The sequence below is a fragment of the Thermobia domestica genome, chromosome 11 (assembly GCF_964235325.1).
Source record: "Thermobia domestica chromosome 11, izTheDome1.hap1.1, whole genome shotgun sequence".
NCBI lineage: Eukaryota > Metazoa > Arthropoda > Insecta > Zygentoma > Lepismatidae > Thermobia > Thermobia domestica.
Window position 1 is genome coordinate 10695112 of NC_137464.1, and position 18903 is coordinate 10714014.

At 35.3% G+C, this 18903-nt stretch overlaps 1 protein-coding gene across 5 annotated transcripts in view; it reads left to right on the forward strand.

Moving 5' to 3' along the window:
* Positions 1-18903, forward strand: part of pnt (ETS transcription factor pointed) — a 416779-nt gene that overhangs the window by 164310 nt on the left and 233566 nt on the right. The window lies entirely within an intron of this gene.

The following is an 18903-nucleotide window of genomic DNA, read 5'->3' on the forward strand; positions in this document are numbered from 1 at the left end:
TAGAAACCTACTATTAATGTTGAAATTCTCTTAACAATGAAACAAATTAGACAGATTCTTATTATTATTGCCAACGAGAGGGCGTAACCCTCTAATGGCTGGGAGTAGAGGACTCTTTTGCTCCTATAAAATAAAATGATGAATAAAGATTTATAACGTTAACCCTATTCCCGTACCCTTAATAAAAAAAAAAAAGATTCTTATTATTGATTGGATTTGTTTGTGGAGAAAATCTCGAGATTCGTCTTCTGAATTAGCTGAATATAGGGATGCGTTCGAGTCGAGTCGAGACAGAATTTTCCTGACAAAATTCGAGTCGAGACACAGCTCTTCCAATAGAAAATATATATATTTTTCGAGTCAAGACATCACTTTTACAGCACATTTTCGAGTCGAGACAGTCTCAAATCTTGTCTCGTGCGCATCCCTAGCTGAATAATTGTTGCGCATGTTGTCGCTCCCTTCAAAATACATTCGAAAGGTTAGGTGGCATGTCCTGCTTCTGGAGGATTATTACCAATACCTCCTCCAATACTTTTTAAATAACATTATTATTTAATTTTAATAATACAACTGCAAAATTAAAATACCGCTAATTTTATAGTAATTATGTAATATCTTCAAATAGATAAAAGATAATCGAAATGCGGAACAAGAGCGCGCTAGACAATATTATTTTGCATGAGGTACCGTTACCACGAGCCACCTAGTAGCATTCCGTTTGCAGTTATTAATGTTATTTAAAAAGTAGTTCACAGGTTACCAAAACATGATACGTAACCAAATGCAGTTAAGTTCGTTCCTCTAGTCGCTGCCTTAACTAATTTAGGGGAAAATGTTATTGTGCCAACACTGTAATTTCTATGGATGGCAACATTGAAAATTTTTCAGGTTCATATTTTCTGTTGTAGAATAACATTATCTATGATTGTGGTAAGTTGCATTTCATTATCTTCTTTCACTTATAAAAAAAGCAAAAGAAAAATGGTAAATTTTGCATTATTTTTAGTATGTCAGGCTCTTAACATGTAGAATATTTGTACTAAGCAGTGTTGCAAACTTTACCAGTATTTACCATATCTCTAGAATGGTTTGAGATATCAAGTTGCTGTAGAGATACATGTAATAAATTGACATAGTGCCATTTAAAAAATAATAAATTTATGGTAGGTTAGGAACATTGTTCGTCTGAATGTCTCAAGGAATATATCGGAATATATCAAACAGGAAGACCCTGCCGAGCTCTCTATGGTACAGAATTTCAACCTTTTCTTTTCTATCAGTTTAAAAATTACAAGGGCATACCAAAATAAATGACCCACCTTGTATATTTACTTTTCATAAAGACAGTTGTTGCATTTAATCAAATCTACTGCTTATGTTACATAAAAGATTATTTATTATGTCTGTTAAATTACCGTCTACAACACTTGTACGCCTACGCAAAAGGAAATGTTACGAAAAATATGATGACTTGTTTTTAATTATTTTGAAAATGGGAAAAATATCTTCCCCCCAAAAAAAGTTCTTATATGTATGTGGAATATTACATTTGTTCCTGATTATTTTCCCACGCTGGCACCGCCTAACGAAGACCTGCTCCGTCCGGTTCAGGACCTGGCTAAGCTGTCACCTGTTCGAATAAAACGCCTTCGATTACTCTGCTCTTAACCACACTGTACGATAATGCTTTCTGACGTAACAACGAGTTTACAACAAGGCATTTTTAAAGCAAGGAAAAGAATCTGAAAAGAAAAAAGACGTGAAAAATTTTTAAAAAGAAAACTCATATTTAGTCTATACATGTTAAAAATGCTGATTTGATCCAACGTGTCGCCTGTACACGTATAGTTCTCTCATGTGAAAACGTGGGAAAAGCCCCGGGGCCTTAACTCATTGTCTTCAATTTCACTCGCTACTTGTTCGCTCTCCGCAACAACATAACACTCTCCAGGAAGACAAATGAGCAGCGGTTCGCAACATCCGGTCCGCAGACACAATCAGGAGTCATTTAGTCAAAGCATACTATTTAAATTACTATCTATTAACAGCGTAATAGAAAACGCATATACCAGTAGCATTTCCCTGCAGGCTGCATTCTTAAAAGCCTTTTAACAAAAGGGGCAATTCTCCTCGTACATATACTTCGATTAGAGGAAAGTAAACTACATATAACCATTATCTCGTATTATTATTATTATTATTATTATTATTATTATTATTATTATTATTATTATTATTATTATTATTATTATTATTATTATTATTATTATTATTATTATTATTATTTCAAGAAATGCAGAGGTCATATTAAACTCTTGCAGGGACATGTGTTTAGAGGTAAGTGCACAGAAAACTTAATACATGAAAGTTCGTCGAGATCGTAATACTGCAAAATATGGATGTGTTAAAATAGCAAACAATACTTTTGATGAAGTGGATACTTTCAAGTATCTAGAATCAATATTAACAGACCAAAACCCTATTCACGAACAAATTAAATGTCGAGTAAAAGCAGGGAATTCATGTTCAGTTCAAAATCTCTTGTCATCGCGAATTCTGTGGAGGAATTTGAAGCTTAAAATAGGGTCTATATAAAACGATAATCATGCCTGTTGTTCTGTGTGAATTGAAAACATGGTCGCTTACTCTGAGGGAAGAACATAGACTGAAAGTATTTGAGAACAAGATCCTGAGGCAAACGTTCGGACCAAAGAGGAACGGGAATGGGGAATGGCGGAAACTTAATAACGAGAAACTACATAATTTATATGGTTTATCTAACAATTTTAGGGTCATCAAATCTAGGAGGCTCAGGTGGACAGGTCATGTAGTAAGAATGAAAGAAAGTAGGAAAGCTTTTAAAGTTTTAACTGGATATCCAATCAAGAAATGACCATTAGGAAGACCTACACGCAGATAGGAGGATAATATTAAAATAGATCTCGCAGAAACAGGAATACAAAGTAGAAATTGGATCCAATTGGCTGAGGATAGAAGTGAATGGAGAGATTTTGTGAACGCGGCATTGAACCTAAGGGTTTCATAGGCCATAGAGTTAGTTAGTTAGTTATTATTTCAAGATACAGTGACATTTCTATTCAACCAGGGAATGTAGCGAGTGAACTAAATTCGAACGTCTAATTATGAGGTTACAACTTAAAAATCTACCTTTTCGCATGGAACGTTGGTTTTCTTCCCCTGCTCGTAGTTTGATGACGAAATTTACAAGCCAAGTATTCAGTAAATTTGTGAGTCTAAGGCGAGTATTCTGCCGCGTAGGGTTTTTCATGCCTAAAAACACAAGATCGTCATGCTTTTCCGTCATATGATGTAGAGTTTTTCGTTACAGAACAGAATCATGAACTACCGTGCCAGTGTTTTATCCTGTTTCCCCAATTTCCGGGAGGAAGGGAACTAAAGCTATAATTAGGAGACCATACTCATCATCTACATGCTACACTTACATCTTCAAAAAATTTTTGGGGTCGGAATGTTCCCCCTCCCCCAAACATGTCTGGATAAAACACACTAATTGTACCTTCTTCCTCGCTTACTGCTTTCGCTTTGAATGTTCCGAGATTTAGTGGCTTTTCCAGTGATGAATACTAAAGCGGAATGGATCTGTATGTGATTTGATTTTTAGTGTAGTTCTGTAGTGAGTCCTGAATATACCCCCGATGTGCTATATATTTATTTATTTATTTTTTTTTTATCTGAAAATCTGTCCACTTGTACAATAAATGAAATGAAAATGAAATTTCTAGCTTTGCGACGCATGCTCATATCCTGTAAGCTATGATTAGTTAAAGAGCTCGATTATGAGATAATTCATGGAAGATGATGTAAAAAAAAAAAAAAAAAAAACGGAACACGACGCTGTTCATCTTAAACCTTCATATCCTGGGAACAAACTAGGGACTCATTGCACCAGAACTAAGCGCTCTGCCACTGAACCACCGTATCTCTCTCCTCGTGACATTGGATAATACGGTATATTCCGATACATGGGTTTTATAAAGTGTCTTGTAAGATATTTAGCTGCAGTGGCGCAGTGCTAGCGTTAGGCTGACGATTGTGAGGTGAAGCCCATTGGAAGTTCGAATACCTTTCAAGAGCAAGGTCGGAATCTTTAACTGTCCTCGATATTTCTGTGTTCATGTCCGTGTCATGTTTGGAATACGTCGAAAGGATGTGAGGTGCCACTGGCGAACAATACCTCGGTTGGGGCGATTTTTTTTTAAGCTAAAGAAGGGCAGAGCGCTCACTTCTGCTTGGGGCCCTTGATTCGATCCCAGCTCGCGCTAAGTGAACTTTGTGGGGGACAAACACTGTGTTCGTGGGTTTTTTGAGGTTCTCCCGTTTCCTTCCACTTTCTTCATTCCACCACTTCATTTATTTCTTATCATCACTGCCTCCTTTAGCCTCGCCGCCATAACCGTGGGACGTAAAATTTAAAGATTTTACGTATTTCATTCTTCCAAAATGTGTAATGGCTAATGAGTAATCGGCTATATTTGTTATAAACTTATCTAGGGCTAAGGCGATATAGCTTCTAAAAGACAGTCGGGTGTTCAAGTTTTTTGAACAAGGTTACACATACACATGCAAACGGAAAAAAAAGGCATTAAGTTTTCATTTTATACAGAAAAAAATCTAAAGAAACAGAGAATGAAATATATGTGACAAAACAAAATTTACAATATAATATAAATAGCGAGGGAAATATAAGGAGTGGCGAAACACCTGCTTTTAGAAAGGTGTCGTTCCTTCTTAATACGGGTCAAATGGTTTTCGCTTTATTTCACGATTATTTCCAGTGTTTGCGAGAGCTGCAAAAGGAAGAAATATGCACACACACACATAAACATATATTCAATATAAGGCATGTGGTGACACACACACACACATACTCACACGAATAAGTCTATATATTTCTATATTGTCTAGTCGTTAAAAATCTGTTTCTTTTGTAAGCTACTTGATGCGGAGACAGGAGGACAATTTGCATACAAATGGCAATGAAATAAATAAGCCTCGTTTTTCACTAAATGTTCGCTTTACTTAAAAAAAAAAAAAAAAAGGAAAAGTGACGAATTCTAAAGGAAATGTCCTTGGGAAATGTAGTGTGAGGAAGACAGGAAGGTGTGGCACCTCGCTGCTTGCTAATTTCTGGAACTTTTCATCGTGTGAGTTATCAGTGCTTCTAACTTTTGTAGCCGTTTTCGTCGTAGATTAAGTCGAAAAATTAGGTAACGAAAAATTTAAACAGGACTCTGTAAATAACTTACAAGAAATGAATATCAAACGTGTAGAAAGCAAGCCAATCAATGTACAGTATACACAACGCTAACAACTATTAACAAATATTTTCTTATAGGTCAGAAACAACTATTTCCAAACCTTTTCTTATAGGCCAGAAATAACTACTTCCAGCCAAACCTTTCCTTATAGGCCAGAAACAACTACTTCCAGCCAAACCTTTCCTTATAGGCCAGAAACAACTACTTCCAGCCAAACCTTTCCTTATAGGCCAGAAACAACTATTTTCAAACCTTTTCTTATAGGCCAGAAACAACTACTTCCAGCCAAACCTTTCCTTATAGGCCAGAAACAACTACTTCCAGCCAAACCTTTCCTTATAGGCCAGAAACAACTATTTTCAAACCTTTTCTTATAGGCCAGAAACAACTACTTCCAGCCAAACCTTTCCTTATAGGCCAGAAACAACTATTTCCAAACCTTTTCTTATAGGCCAGAAACAAACCTTTTCTTATAGGCCAGAAACAACTATTTCCAAACCTTTTCTTATAGGCCAGAAACAACTTTTTCCAAACCTTTTCCTATAGGCCAGAAACAACTTTTTCCAAACCCTTTCTTATAGGCCAGAAACAGCTATTTCCAAACATTTCTTATAGGCCAGAAAGAACTATTTCCAAACTTTTTTCTTATAGGCCAGAAACAACTATTTCCAAACTTTTTCTTATAGGCCAGAAACAACTATTTCCAAACCTTTTCTTACAGGACAGAAATTTGGGTGCACCATTTATGACGTCACAGTTCTTGGGCATCCAAATTTATACTACTCGTATAAGTATCCGTTCTTTGCACGGTTCAAATAAGGTTTAATGAATATAAAACCAGAAATTTGAACATTACAGAACTCGAAAAATAAAAATGAAATCTTTCAGCTTAACGTCCTACGTTATGTCCTTTAGGCTAAGGGAGACGATGATTAAATCAAATGAATGATGATGAAAGAATTGGTGAAATGAAGAAATGGAAGGAAACAGTTTACCTCGAGGAGTACCTCATTCGTAGAGGTTTGCAGATACGAAAGTTCGAGTTACAGAGGTTTCTAAATATGCTTATGAATTCCTTAAAATTCGACTTATCGAGGTTGTAATTTTGAAACATTCGATGTATAGAGGTTATTTTAATGTTGAATAAATTCAAGGAAATATGAATAAATTCGAGTTATCGAGGTCCAATTGTATTTTGTTGAGATAATAGGGCACCAGCAACACCTTAAATTATTTTCAGTTTTTTAAAGAATTAGTATGGTGGGTCCATTCCATGGTTCGCTAGTTAAATTATTAGAACCATATTTAACACTATTTAAAAACTTAAGAAATATTATTTCTGTGGGATGTAATGGTAGACATTTCACTGAACTAGACCCAGATTACATTTTCGTTTGACTTAAGATATTTCTTGTTTTGGGGATGCGGTAAACCTATTGCACGCTTCATTTACATATATCCATGCTCGTTTCGTATTATACGAAGTAAGAAAGATTTGTTGTGAAGTAGGTCTCCTCAATGGAGAGGTATTTGCCCCCTGTCCCCCACAAGTTGACGGCGCTATATCTGGCTCACTTCCTTTTTTTTAAAAAAAAATCGTTGCCTTTAAGTTGTTTGCTAAAATTGAAAAATATGAAGATGAGCTTAAAGAACTTTGTAATGAAAACTAGCCTTTGGCTAGCTGGGGGCTTAGCCCCCAGACCCCCGTGTTTGCTCGGCCCACGTTCTCGTACCACTTAAACCCACAATTCTACCTAATTTCAAGTTTCTTTTCGTATTTCAACTATCTAAAAGATTAGGTATTGTATCCCAAAAGAACGTCCATTTAAATAACCTGGGAATTTCTCCATCCCCCTTTAGACTCCTTAAAAGCTAAAAATATTCACTTCTGGCAAGTTTCTGAGGGTCAGTCCTGGAAGGAAGGCTACAATCATAACAAATTTCATCATTCTAATCCTGCCGGAAGTGCCTAAGCATTTTCAAGTGTAGAAGATGTCCATATAGATAACATGGGAAAGATTTTTCAAGTTTCCTATAAAAACACTCTACAGTCGGAAATTTTTATTACTTTTTTTTATTTACTTAGGTAACGATAACAAAAATATACATGCATACCGAATTTCAAGTTTTTATTCCAATTCTAAGTATCTAAAATATGAGATTATAGGTAAAAAAAAAAAAAAAAAAGCCATTTAAATAAGGTGGGAAATTTCTTCGTCGCCCCTTTAGACCTCGAAAACTTAAAATTATTTAGTTTTGGCAGTTTTCATGTGAGTTAGTCCCAAAAAGCTACAGTCATGCCAAATTTGAACTTTCCATCTCAACCGGAAGTACCCGTTTTTTTTTTAATGTCAGTTCATGTAGTTTTATATATAATTAGAAAGAACAGCCAAATTCTTTTATTAAGACCGCACTATCCATTATCAACTGTTTTTTTCTTCTTTTGTGATTTTAGTTACATTTATGGCAACACTGGTGTGAAACGTGCTTTATGTGTAGTCACTTGAGAGAAGGTAGTTCCCGCGTCTGCCGCTAGGGTTGCAGTGGTCGAATGCGCTGGATGAATGGGGAAGGTTGGCTCATTCATTCCCCGTCGAGGACGGATTAGTCATGGATTGTGTTCTACTTCCTTCCAGAATCCAACCCAAGGAGCACTTTCACCCGACATGGATGGAGCAGCGAAAGAAAACCAAAAAAAAAAAAAATATATATATCAATGAGCGTTCCTAACGCAACAATATGAGAAGGGGTTGACGTCACAATGAGTGTTTCCGTTGTTTTCATTCTTGTACCTCTTTTGTCAATACAATTTAGCCTCGAAATTCGACATTTTAGAACAATGTGCTCCGCAGACCAGTCACAAAGCATTTTCCGTTTGATCAAACATTTCCAGCACCATTAAAGAACAAAATTATTAAACCTGAAAATATAGCAACATCATGTTCAAAGTGATGTAATGCATATTGCGTCATTCCATGTACTAGATAAAGTGCTTTGGACTGTTAACTTGAGCAAACCAAACGAAACGTGCTTAGCTTAACGCCAGTAACCACCCTCTTAACGTAAATAAACGCTTATTTCTAAGGGATTTCTAACTGCTATTTCTACAACATTATTAGAAAGGACGCCCATGTTCTGGTTTCCAAGGGGGGGGGGGGCAAGTATAAGCGACGTTTCTAATATAGTTTCAAATTTTGCTGTAACTAATGTAAAAATTCTATTGGGTTTTCGATATTTCCAAGTACAATTTCCTCTAGGGGGCAAGCGCCCCACCTTGCCCCCCCTGATGGGCGCCCTTGATTATTAGTGATTAACGAAACAATGTGCAAAGCCGAGACATGTGACAACTGATAGATCTTACTCACCTGAACAAAATGATAGGTGTATTCATGAGTGTAAACGGTCGTGCGAAGTTTTTCGACTAAATGGACGAAAATCAATTAATTTGTAAACCTGAAAATTAATCCTTTACAAGAACCGAGCATAGGATGGCCAGAAGTCAATGGTTAAAAAGCCGGAGACATTGATTTAGGAAGCCGGACTGTTATGAATTTGTAAACCTTTTCCCCACGTATGACAACAATTCAATTAATTAATTGCGTTTAATTAGGCATCTTTGGGTCAATCAAGCTGTGAAATCTACATTTACATATTAAAATTCTTACCTCATTGATATTTCTCTAATCCTCAAGCGGCTCTCAATAGACGCTTGTTCTGCAAGCATTCATTAAATATATCACTGCACATTTCATTCTCATTGTTTCCTTCAAAGTTGAAACACACTTGAAGTTCGGATTTAACTGTTGATATATATTAAGTCGGTTGCGTTCTTTTGTCGAAGCAGCATTCATTAATGAAAATACCCGTTTGCAATGAGCATTACTACTTTGTATGGAAATAATATAGGAACCGACTTTCTTCAAATTCTCAAAACTTTTTTTTTTTTTTTTTTTTTTTTTTTTTTGCTTGGTGTTTCCGCACGTTCGAAAAGTTTTAAATACCTTTCTTTAACAGTTGTACAGTTCTTGAATATATCTGAGGCTACTACTTCTTGAAACACCTTGAATTATTGGTAAGGTCCATCCACATCAATGGATTTAATGTTACACACATTAACAGAACTAACAAAACCTTCAAAAGAACAGTCGGGATTCCCAGTGAAAGCAACTAGAGTGTCTTATGTAAAATTGTTTCACTGAAACTATACCGCTCGCAAATGTATTGACGAGCCTGTTTATAAAAATTTTTAAAAATCAGATTCGCTATTTGTTTTATCAGGAGGAACTAGTAGTTTCATCTTATAATTAACAGCATATTCAAATAATTTGTCTGTTATTCTATCTGTAAGCTTGTTATCTAGATCTTTCAACATTGAATAAAGTGTTGTCACAGTACAAATATTACTTTTGAGAATTTCAATGGCTGGAGAAAATAATTTGAGGGCATGAAAAAAAGCAATAAATTTCAGCTATTTCACTTTTGTTACCTTCGTCCCCCAAATAATTTGCAAATTCTGACATGTCTGAGACTGGAGGCATCCAGTAATCAGAATGATGGAAAGTTAAACATTTACAATGAGACAACTGAAAAGCAGGACAAATGGGTTTCATTCTGACACTAGCAAGTTGATAGGGTGCACACTGTGATTAATGAAATAACATGAAATTATTTTTAACTCCTATCACTAATTTTTATTTCCGTTTAATTAAAATGTTATTCATATATGTAAGACATAGATATCAGCTGATAGACCACATCGAATTAACAAAATAATATGCTTTATGCAAATTCTTATGTGTAGTTTTCGAGAAAATGAAAATTGGAACTCGTGGCGCTAAGAAAGACGTTTCGTTGTCAATAATTGACAGTTCTGATTTCGCTAGAAGAATTTATTTATTGTATATTTAATTAATATTTAGACGTTATTGAGTATGCACTTTTTATAATAGTTGAGGTCATAATGAAAGGAAAACTGTTATATTTGAATAAACAGAGGAAGGATGTAAATATTGTATAATCTTTTTCAATACGTTTTTTTTTTCTATTTATTTTACTCGAGATTTCTTCATAGTTTATTAAAATACTTACCAACATATCCTCACAAACCAATATATGTTGATAGTAAAGTAGTTTAGATTGATCGATCTCCTGGGCCTTCAGAATTTCATGTTACCCCCCCCCCCCGTTACGAAATCCTGGCTAAACCAACCAATATATGTTCCAGTAAAATTGTTTAGAATGATCGCGCCCCTGGAGTGATGACCACAGTATATCATGTCACGCCCCCCCCTTTCACGAAATCCTGGCTACGTGTCTGGCTATAGGGTGTAACAATGGAGAGTAACAACCAAATTAACAGAATACACTATATAAACATCTTCTATTAAGAGACTTCATCCCGACAAAATTAAAATACCGCTAATTTTACAGTAATTATGTGATATCTTCAAATAGATAAAAGATAATCGAAATGTGGAACAAGAGCGCCCTAGACAATATTATTTTACATGAGAAACCGTTATCACGACTCACTTATCTGCTTTCGATTTCGAGCCATTTTGAAAATCGGCATTTATTTTCGCGTTTCTAAACAGCTGAAAACGGAAAGCCACTAGGTGACTTGTGATAACGGTACCTCACGCAAAATAATATTGTCTAGGGCGCTCTTGTTTCATATTTCAATTATCTTTTATCTATTTGAAGATATCACATAATTACTGTAAAATTAGCGGTATTTTAATTTCGCCGGGATGAAGACTTAAGTATGTATTCCCGTAGCATACCTACCTGTCTGCCTACCAGTCGGCGCTACAGCACTTTGTGAGGCTTGGTCTCTTGCACAATCAGCCTCCAATCTTTCCAGTTGTTCATCTTCCTTCTCCATCCTTTGATCTTGAGCTTCCTCAGGTCTTCATCTAAATCTTTACTCCATCTTTTCTTTGGTTCTTCCCTTTCCCTTGTTGTGTATAGCTTTTCTTGGAGTATCTTTTTCGCATGACTTTAGCTTTCATTTTTCTACATGTCCTCATTCTCGTAACATAGTTGTCGGAAAGAAGCAAATGTTTCTTAATTTTAAATCAATTTTAGTAGTATGCAGTAATTAGAGATAAAGTGTGCTAAAGAGAAATTCCTTCTGACAGACAAGTAGATGAATAAATAAATAAATAAATTATTATTATTAATAATAATAATAATAATAATAATAATAATAATAATAATAATAATAATAATAAAAGTATGATTCTTTTATTTGAGGAAGGAAAAGAAAACGACCTGAGAAATTGCGTAGGTTTGTTTATTTTTCTTTCCCCCCTCCAGTTTCCTCTTCGCCTTAAAGTTCGCAACCCACCTCACAAATACTTGTCTACTGGTTGTCTAACCATCAGGCGCTAATTGCTGAACTCGTTTTGACAGTGTATATAAAAAGTAGCTCAAAAGCATTTCGTGCACAACTCTACAGTTCTGTGAAGAAAGAGTAGAGTTCATTATAGAGAAAACAAATGTTGCTGGAAAAATATGTGGTTCTTTTGATATTTTGAGTTGTGAGAAATATTGATAATTACTTTCTGCGCGTAAACCTTTGATAACAGCTCTTTGGTTCCTGTGTATAAATCCAAAACCTAGGTGTTAATTCGCAGTGACGATACAGCCCATGATTTTTTTAAATATATATTTTGTGAAAAATAGAAGAAAAGTAAATAAATAGGCAAGGAGAAGTCTTTTAAGACAAACAGAATACTTGTTCACATGATTGATGGAGGTTTAGCTGGATAGTTGCAGGGAAAGAGACCTTTCGGTAGGGTAAAAAGTAAATGGGACAAAAGAAAAAGGGTGAAGATGGAAATGATGGTTTTGCCAGCCTATATAATGAATAGGGTATCCATGAGGATCGGGTGAGACCCAAATCTGGATGAATGTACAGCTGGATGAATTTATACTATAGTTAACACAAGGATCCTACCGCCTCAGGCTTTCCAGGTACTCATTTTACAGAGACTGGGTAAATTTCTGAGTCATATTTGAACGAGTACAAAACGTGGTAACTTTTCTAGAAATTAAACTAACGTAGATTTTAAACTTTGAATTTAGCTACTTTCAAAACACCTTTTTGATCACAATAATATAGTTTATTTAATTGATAATACAGAAATTTAGAGAATTTTGCATTGTTATTTGGCTATTTTCATAAAGACAAAGTTGGGAACAGTAGGGATCATGCAATCTATGAATGCTCCCCTGCCGAGAGGAAACCGACAATTGACAATACTAATTTTCACCTTCAAAATGAATTATTGATAAATTGTGATACGTGATTGGAAATCCAAATCGAAATTTACCACGTATTCTGTATGCATTTACCTGTTTCCAAAAGCATGAATGGCTGCCGTGCACTTCATATAGAAATAAGCAAAAGTGGTTGAATCCTGTGCAGCTATTGAATTAGGTACAAAGTCGACCATAAGACCATAAATGTAGAGTTCGCATCTTCTCCGCTTGTTTCTTTTGTAACTGAATAAGTTGACATGACATGCAGTAAAAACAGCACGAAACCTTCATTGCAGTTGTTATTCGTAAAACAATCAAGGGAGTTCATCTTATTATTCTTCTGTTATTGTTTTCCCAGAAAACGGAAAGAAATAAAAATACTAATAATAATAAAAAAAACAGAATCACACAGTGGTCATATGGGCACTCACTCACTATATATACAACTCCTGAAAGCCATCCAACTAAACCACCTGCTGCTGCCCCCTATCGTAAATATTTCCCACGAGTAATTATCTCACCTGGCGGAGGGACACACCTGGCAAAGAAGAAATTCCCACGGATCAGGCCGCCTCCACATAACAAAACAAAACAAAACTTTTGCATTGTGATGTCATGCTAGAGAGATGAACCCCCTTCGACTGACAGACAAGCGCCAGTTCCCTGCTATTAAGACGCGCTCAACTGCATCGAAGAGAGAAAAAAATAGTTTAAAAATAATGAACTAAAACGCTATCGAAATTAGTTATCAAGGGACTATGGTCATTTCGTGTTTTTATTTTTGTTTTAATTTGCGCATTACAAGAACAACTCCATCACGTGATGAAAGCTCTTTTTTTTATGAAAAAAATGTCGATTGTTTTTACTGTAGTAGGCATGTAATTATGTTACTTTGAAGTATTGTGCAACAGTTATTGAGATAAAGCATTTTATATGATGTGGCACACACATACACACACTCACACACATACATACACACATATATATATAGTTTCCTATGGGTGACGTGCAATTAAAACGCATTTAGAAGAATGCTGTTGTTAAATGTACCACGTTTCCGTACCCTGCGGCACAGAAATAGGAGACAAATACAGAAAAACTTGGAGAATTGTCACCTAATTCGATATTTTTCTTCTCTGATCTCGCCCCACTATAGGTCTAGTGGTTACTGCGCCCGCATTTGGTTCATGACACCCTAGATTCGATTCCTGGTGAGAGAGCCTTGAAATTTTATCGCAATTCGGTGAGTTGCATTTCGTTTAAACTGTAGGCCCATTTCCTATATACCCTTGGCGCTGAAAATGGATGCTAAATTTCAGTCAACGAAATCTCTCTCCTATGACCTTGCACGCAGCCTCATGACCAGACCGCGTCTCACATTTGATGCGATTGGTCGCAGGTTGGCCTATGTGGATAACCAGAATTGCATATTGAAAATCAAAAGAAATTAAAGCGTTGAAATATATTTAAAAATATAGCAAAACTAAAAATATAAAAATATCGAAATATCCCAAAGCTTTAGTTGATGGATCAACTCTCTGCTGGAAGTTCTGTCTTAGACGAAATTTAGGATGGCTCATCGCACACTATTTTAATATTAGATCCCTTCCTTCATGATCCTGGTGTTGCAGAAAGACTTGATTTTTTTAAAAAAAAAATAAAGTATAAAATTTGTAACCCTTTATTTACAGATTGAGAACATTCTTTGGTTTTCATTTATTATCGCAACATCCAAATAATTGTTTTGCTTATTTATTCCGAGTCGATGGTGGACGGTGGCTTAACAATCCTTTGTTCACAATCGGGAAATCCTCGCAGACTTTCAAAATGCCCGTCCCTGTAAAATAAACTTAACAGATGTATGTGAATATTCCAATAATAATAATAATAATAATAATAATAATAATAATAATAATAATATACAGAAAAGGTGATCATGCAAAACATGCATTTATAAATGAATGGGATAAGGGTAGCCACCGTCAAAGTCACCATTACTCGTGAAGAATTATCGTGAGGAGTAACGGACGTACGGACAGACTAACATTACAATCTTGTAAGTTCTACCAGCGTGATCCTAATAACATTCCAATATTATAAGGCCCAGTAGCGAGATCCTAGTAACGTTACAATCCTGGAAGGCCCTCTAGCGTGATCCTAATCACATTACAATCTTTAGAACTCACTAGCGTATTCTAATAATATTACAATCTTACAAGACCGTCTATCGTGTTCAATATTACAATCTTATAATGCCTGCTATCGTGTTCCTAATAACATTACAATCTTATGAGGGCAGCTAGCGTGATTCTAATAACATTATAAACTTATAAGACCCATACCGTGATCTTAATAACATTTCAATTTTATAAGACCCACTACCGTGATCCTAATAACATTTCAATCTTATAAGACGCACTAGCGTGATCCTAATAAAATTTCAATCTTATAAGACTCAGTAGCGTGATCCTAATAACATTTCAATCTTATAAGACACACTGGTGTGATGCTAACAGCTTTACAATCTTATAAGACACGCTGGCGTGATGCTAACAACTTTACATAAAGTCATATTATTTTAGAAAACAAGTAGTTACACTGCGAAAAGAAACTAATCCAAGAATCATATCATATGAACATATTATAACTTTTTCAATTTGCATCGTCTTAATTCTCTGAGTCAAAGCTATATATTATACAATAGAGTAAATCTACTGACTCATTCACTGATTAAGGAAGAACGGTTTGACTCATTCACTGATTTAGGAAGCACGGTTTGACTCATTCACTGATTCAGGAAGCACGGTTTGACTCATTCACTGATTCAGGAAGCACGGTTTGACTCATTCACTGATTCAGGAAGCACAGTTTGACTCATTCACTGATTCAGGAAGCACGGTTGACTCAGTGGTAGAGTGGTTACTTCTGGTGTGTGGGACCCCTGCTTCGATCCTCGTTCAAGTAAGTTTGTAGTGAATAATATTATGTCCATAGGTTTTCTCGCGGCACTCTTGTTTTCCCCCACATTTTCATTCTACCAATTATTCCATCATCATTCACTTGCTTTAATCATTGTCTCCGTTAGCTCAAAAGACATATTTGTAGGACGTAAGACTGAAAGATTTGATTTCGTTTCAGTCTTCAGTGAGATCTGGTGATTGACATGTTGCGTCTTCGGACAGTTTTTTTTTTCCGTCTTACACTAATGATACTTCTAAAATTCTTCTCGTGTCGCCACGTTTGGCCTAATCCTCGTTTCGCCTAACCAATTATCTGACACTTTTATGACAGATAAATGATAAGATTTGTGTCCGCCATTTTAGGCGAAATAAGGATCCTCGTTTGGCCTAATCCTCGTTACGCCTAAGATGGCGGACAATAAGAAAAAACCGTGCAAATTCAACACAGGGAAATTATATAAGAGAAAATTCCCTAGTATATAAAGAATTAAGAAATGCAAAATATATAGATTAATATTATATTAACTATTGTCGAGGAGTTAGGATTACCAAAACTTGTTTATGTATTTACTAGGACCATGGATATATACGAATATATATAAGTAAGCGAATAGCAAAACCCGTTAAATTCACATTTTAAAATTTGTGACAAATCGAGAAAAACTGTTTAAACACGTCAGAATTGTAAAATAACATTAGAAACTAGAGAACATTAAACAATTAAGAATAATGTGAATGTTGGTCTGAGGAAAGCTGTATAATCACATTAGTCTGTGAATTGCGTTATTGAAGAAAATAGTTTGGATTTAACAGGTTTTGCGTATGTAAATGGAAATAACAGCTTTTGCATCTGGACGAGCGGCCATTTTTGTTGAGGCTCAAGATACAAAACCTATCAAAAAGAAAGGGAGCCAGAGTCAGAAATCAGTATTATGCCTACTAAAATATTGGGGAAGGGGGGAATGTATTATCAACTATACATTGCACAAGATTGGCACAAATGAATATGGATACATAAATGCTACATTAATTTTGTTCTAAATTGAAAACAATGGACTCAAATGTGCAAAAAATTGAGTTATGTAACCTCCTCTCCATCATCATCTACTAAATGGAAATCCATATCGTCGTCGTCCTCTGGTGCATCACCATTTTCTCGGTTTTCTATTCCTCAAAAACCTCTTTGTAAAACGTGAGCTTTGAGCTGCTTTCAATCGTCAAACCCTTCGTAACTACAAGCGGAGTTAATTATACCTATCTGTATACATTTCTAAACTGAATGACTATATTTTGGAAGAGTTTGTAACTTTTTATGGACTAACATAGGGTGAATATTAATTTGCCAATTATCCCAATATATGAATTTGAAATATAGCAAAACAAAATGTGCAAATGTTGAGTTTAAGCAAAACAGCGGCAGAAAGAGAATCAGAAATGGTAAATAAGTGGCAATTTTTTAAAAACATGTTGTACCAGAAGCATGTTAAAATTTTGAATGATAATTGACACGAGACATTTTAAGAAAGAGGTTCTGCTGAAGCTGAAGAGACTGTTTAGAGAAGAACCTAATCCAACAATGTTCTGTTCAAAGTAAAGAGTTACCCTGAAATACAAAACAAACGACTTTTAAGCATAGGATAGTCCACTCACCTTGTCTTTTAGGCTATATTTCGTTTCCAGTTTTTCATGTGTCTGGTACGTTTTCTAGACAATTTTGGTGTTGTCTGATAACAAAATTATGATCATCGCTGCCTAGAGTATCGTTTTCTTTCGATTTTGTGTGCATTTGTCTAGTAATTATTAGAGAAAAGAATATAAGCACAGAAAAGTTTCACGAACAGTTAGGTTAAGACATATAGTGTCTTCATTTTCAGTCCAGGGTGCGCGGTGATTCAGTAATAGAGCGTTCACCTCCGGTGCTTGGGGTTCCTGGTTCGATCCCAGCTCGCGCCGTGTGGACTTTGTGGTGGACAAACACCGTGCTCGTGGGTTTTCTCGGGGTTCTTCCGTTTCCTCCCACTTTCTTCATTCCACCATTTCATTCATTTCTCATCATCACCGTCTCCTTTAGCCTAACCGGCATAACCGTGAGACTTAAAACTAAATATTTCATTTTCATTTTTTTTTTCAATTTTCAGTCCAAAAATAAAAAAAATGAAAGCACACACTTCAAATCCTGCCAAATAAAATTTCGAATGATTTACGAAGAGTTGCAATAAATATTCAGATTACTAAACTCATATAGTTTAATCTGAACTCATAAACTCATATACTAAACTAAATTCAGATAATCCTATACAGTACGAAATCTCAAATTGTTTGAAATATGGAATTAACCGGGTTTGATTCTGCTTTTCTCATGAGGTTATTTGCAGATTTGGGATTTAACAGTTTATGAAACTGAATATGGAAGAGGAATTTAACTGGTTTTGCATCTGTTGTCATGATGGATTTAACAAGTTTTGGTAATTGGCACATATTTCAATCTCAATTTTCAACTAGTTAAAATGGCTTTTTCTACTGAATACCGTTTGGAAATAATAGCTTTCCAACTATGGTTTCCAGAGCAACCACTATCTCATTTTTTTAAAAGTGAATTTAACGGGTTTTGCCATTGGTCTACTCATATATCGCATATATATCGACACGTTCTCTAACGATCCAAACGATTTATGGTATGGATTCCAAATCTTAAGAATATATTTCATCTCAGCTTGAGTCTTCTATTAAAGTAAGAACTAGTACAACTTTCGGTTTCAATATTGATTCCTAAATATTTAAAATCGTAAGAGATAATGAGAAATCGTTTTTGATGAGAATTCAGCTTCCGATAAACAGGTTGCATGTTTCACACTATCACTCTATTCCTGCCGTAAGTTATAGATATATTTCCGGTTTCAATATTGAATCTGCATAATTTGGAAATCTACAGTAATTTAACAATGTAAAAGAAACTCACATGTAAGAGAACAAGGTATAAATGTTTTCATAACTTTGCTCACTGCACCGAACACCAGTAAACCTTAGCCAAGACGGACACCCAATTGAATAAGTTGTTCAGCCAGATAGTTAGTAGACAACGTTCGCTTCATCGTGTGGACTTCAGAAGCCGATAACCCACGAGGTTACTACTTGTCATTATATGTCACTACTGTTAATGTTTTACATTGGCAACAGAATGGACCATAGAAACGAGTAACATGGTGCGATACAGGGTTGGCAAAAACCATGTTTAAAAAAACAAAACAATAAACCTGTTTTTTGTTTTGTTTAAACCCGGTATTTTTTGGGTTTGAACCAGGTTTTTTGTTTAAATAATTTGCTGTATGTATTTATATCACATATATAGAGAAATAAGTTTGTTTCATCTTGAG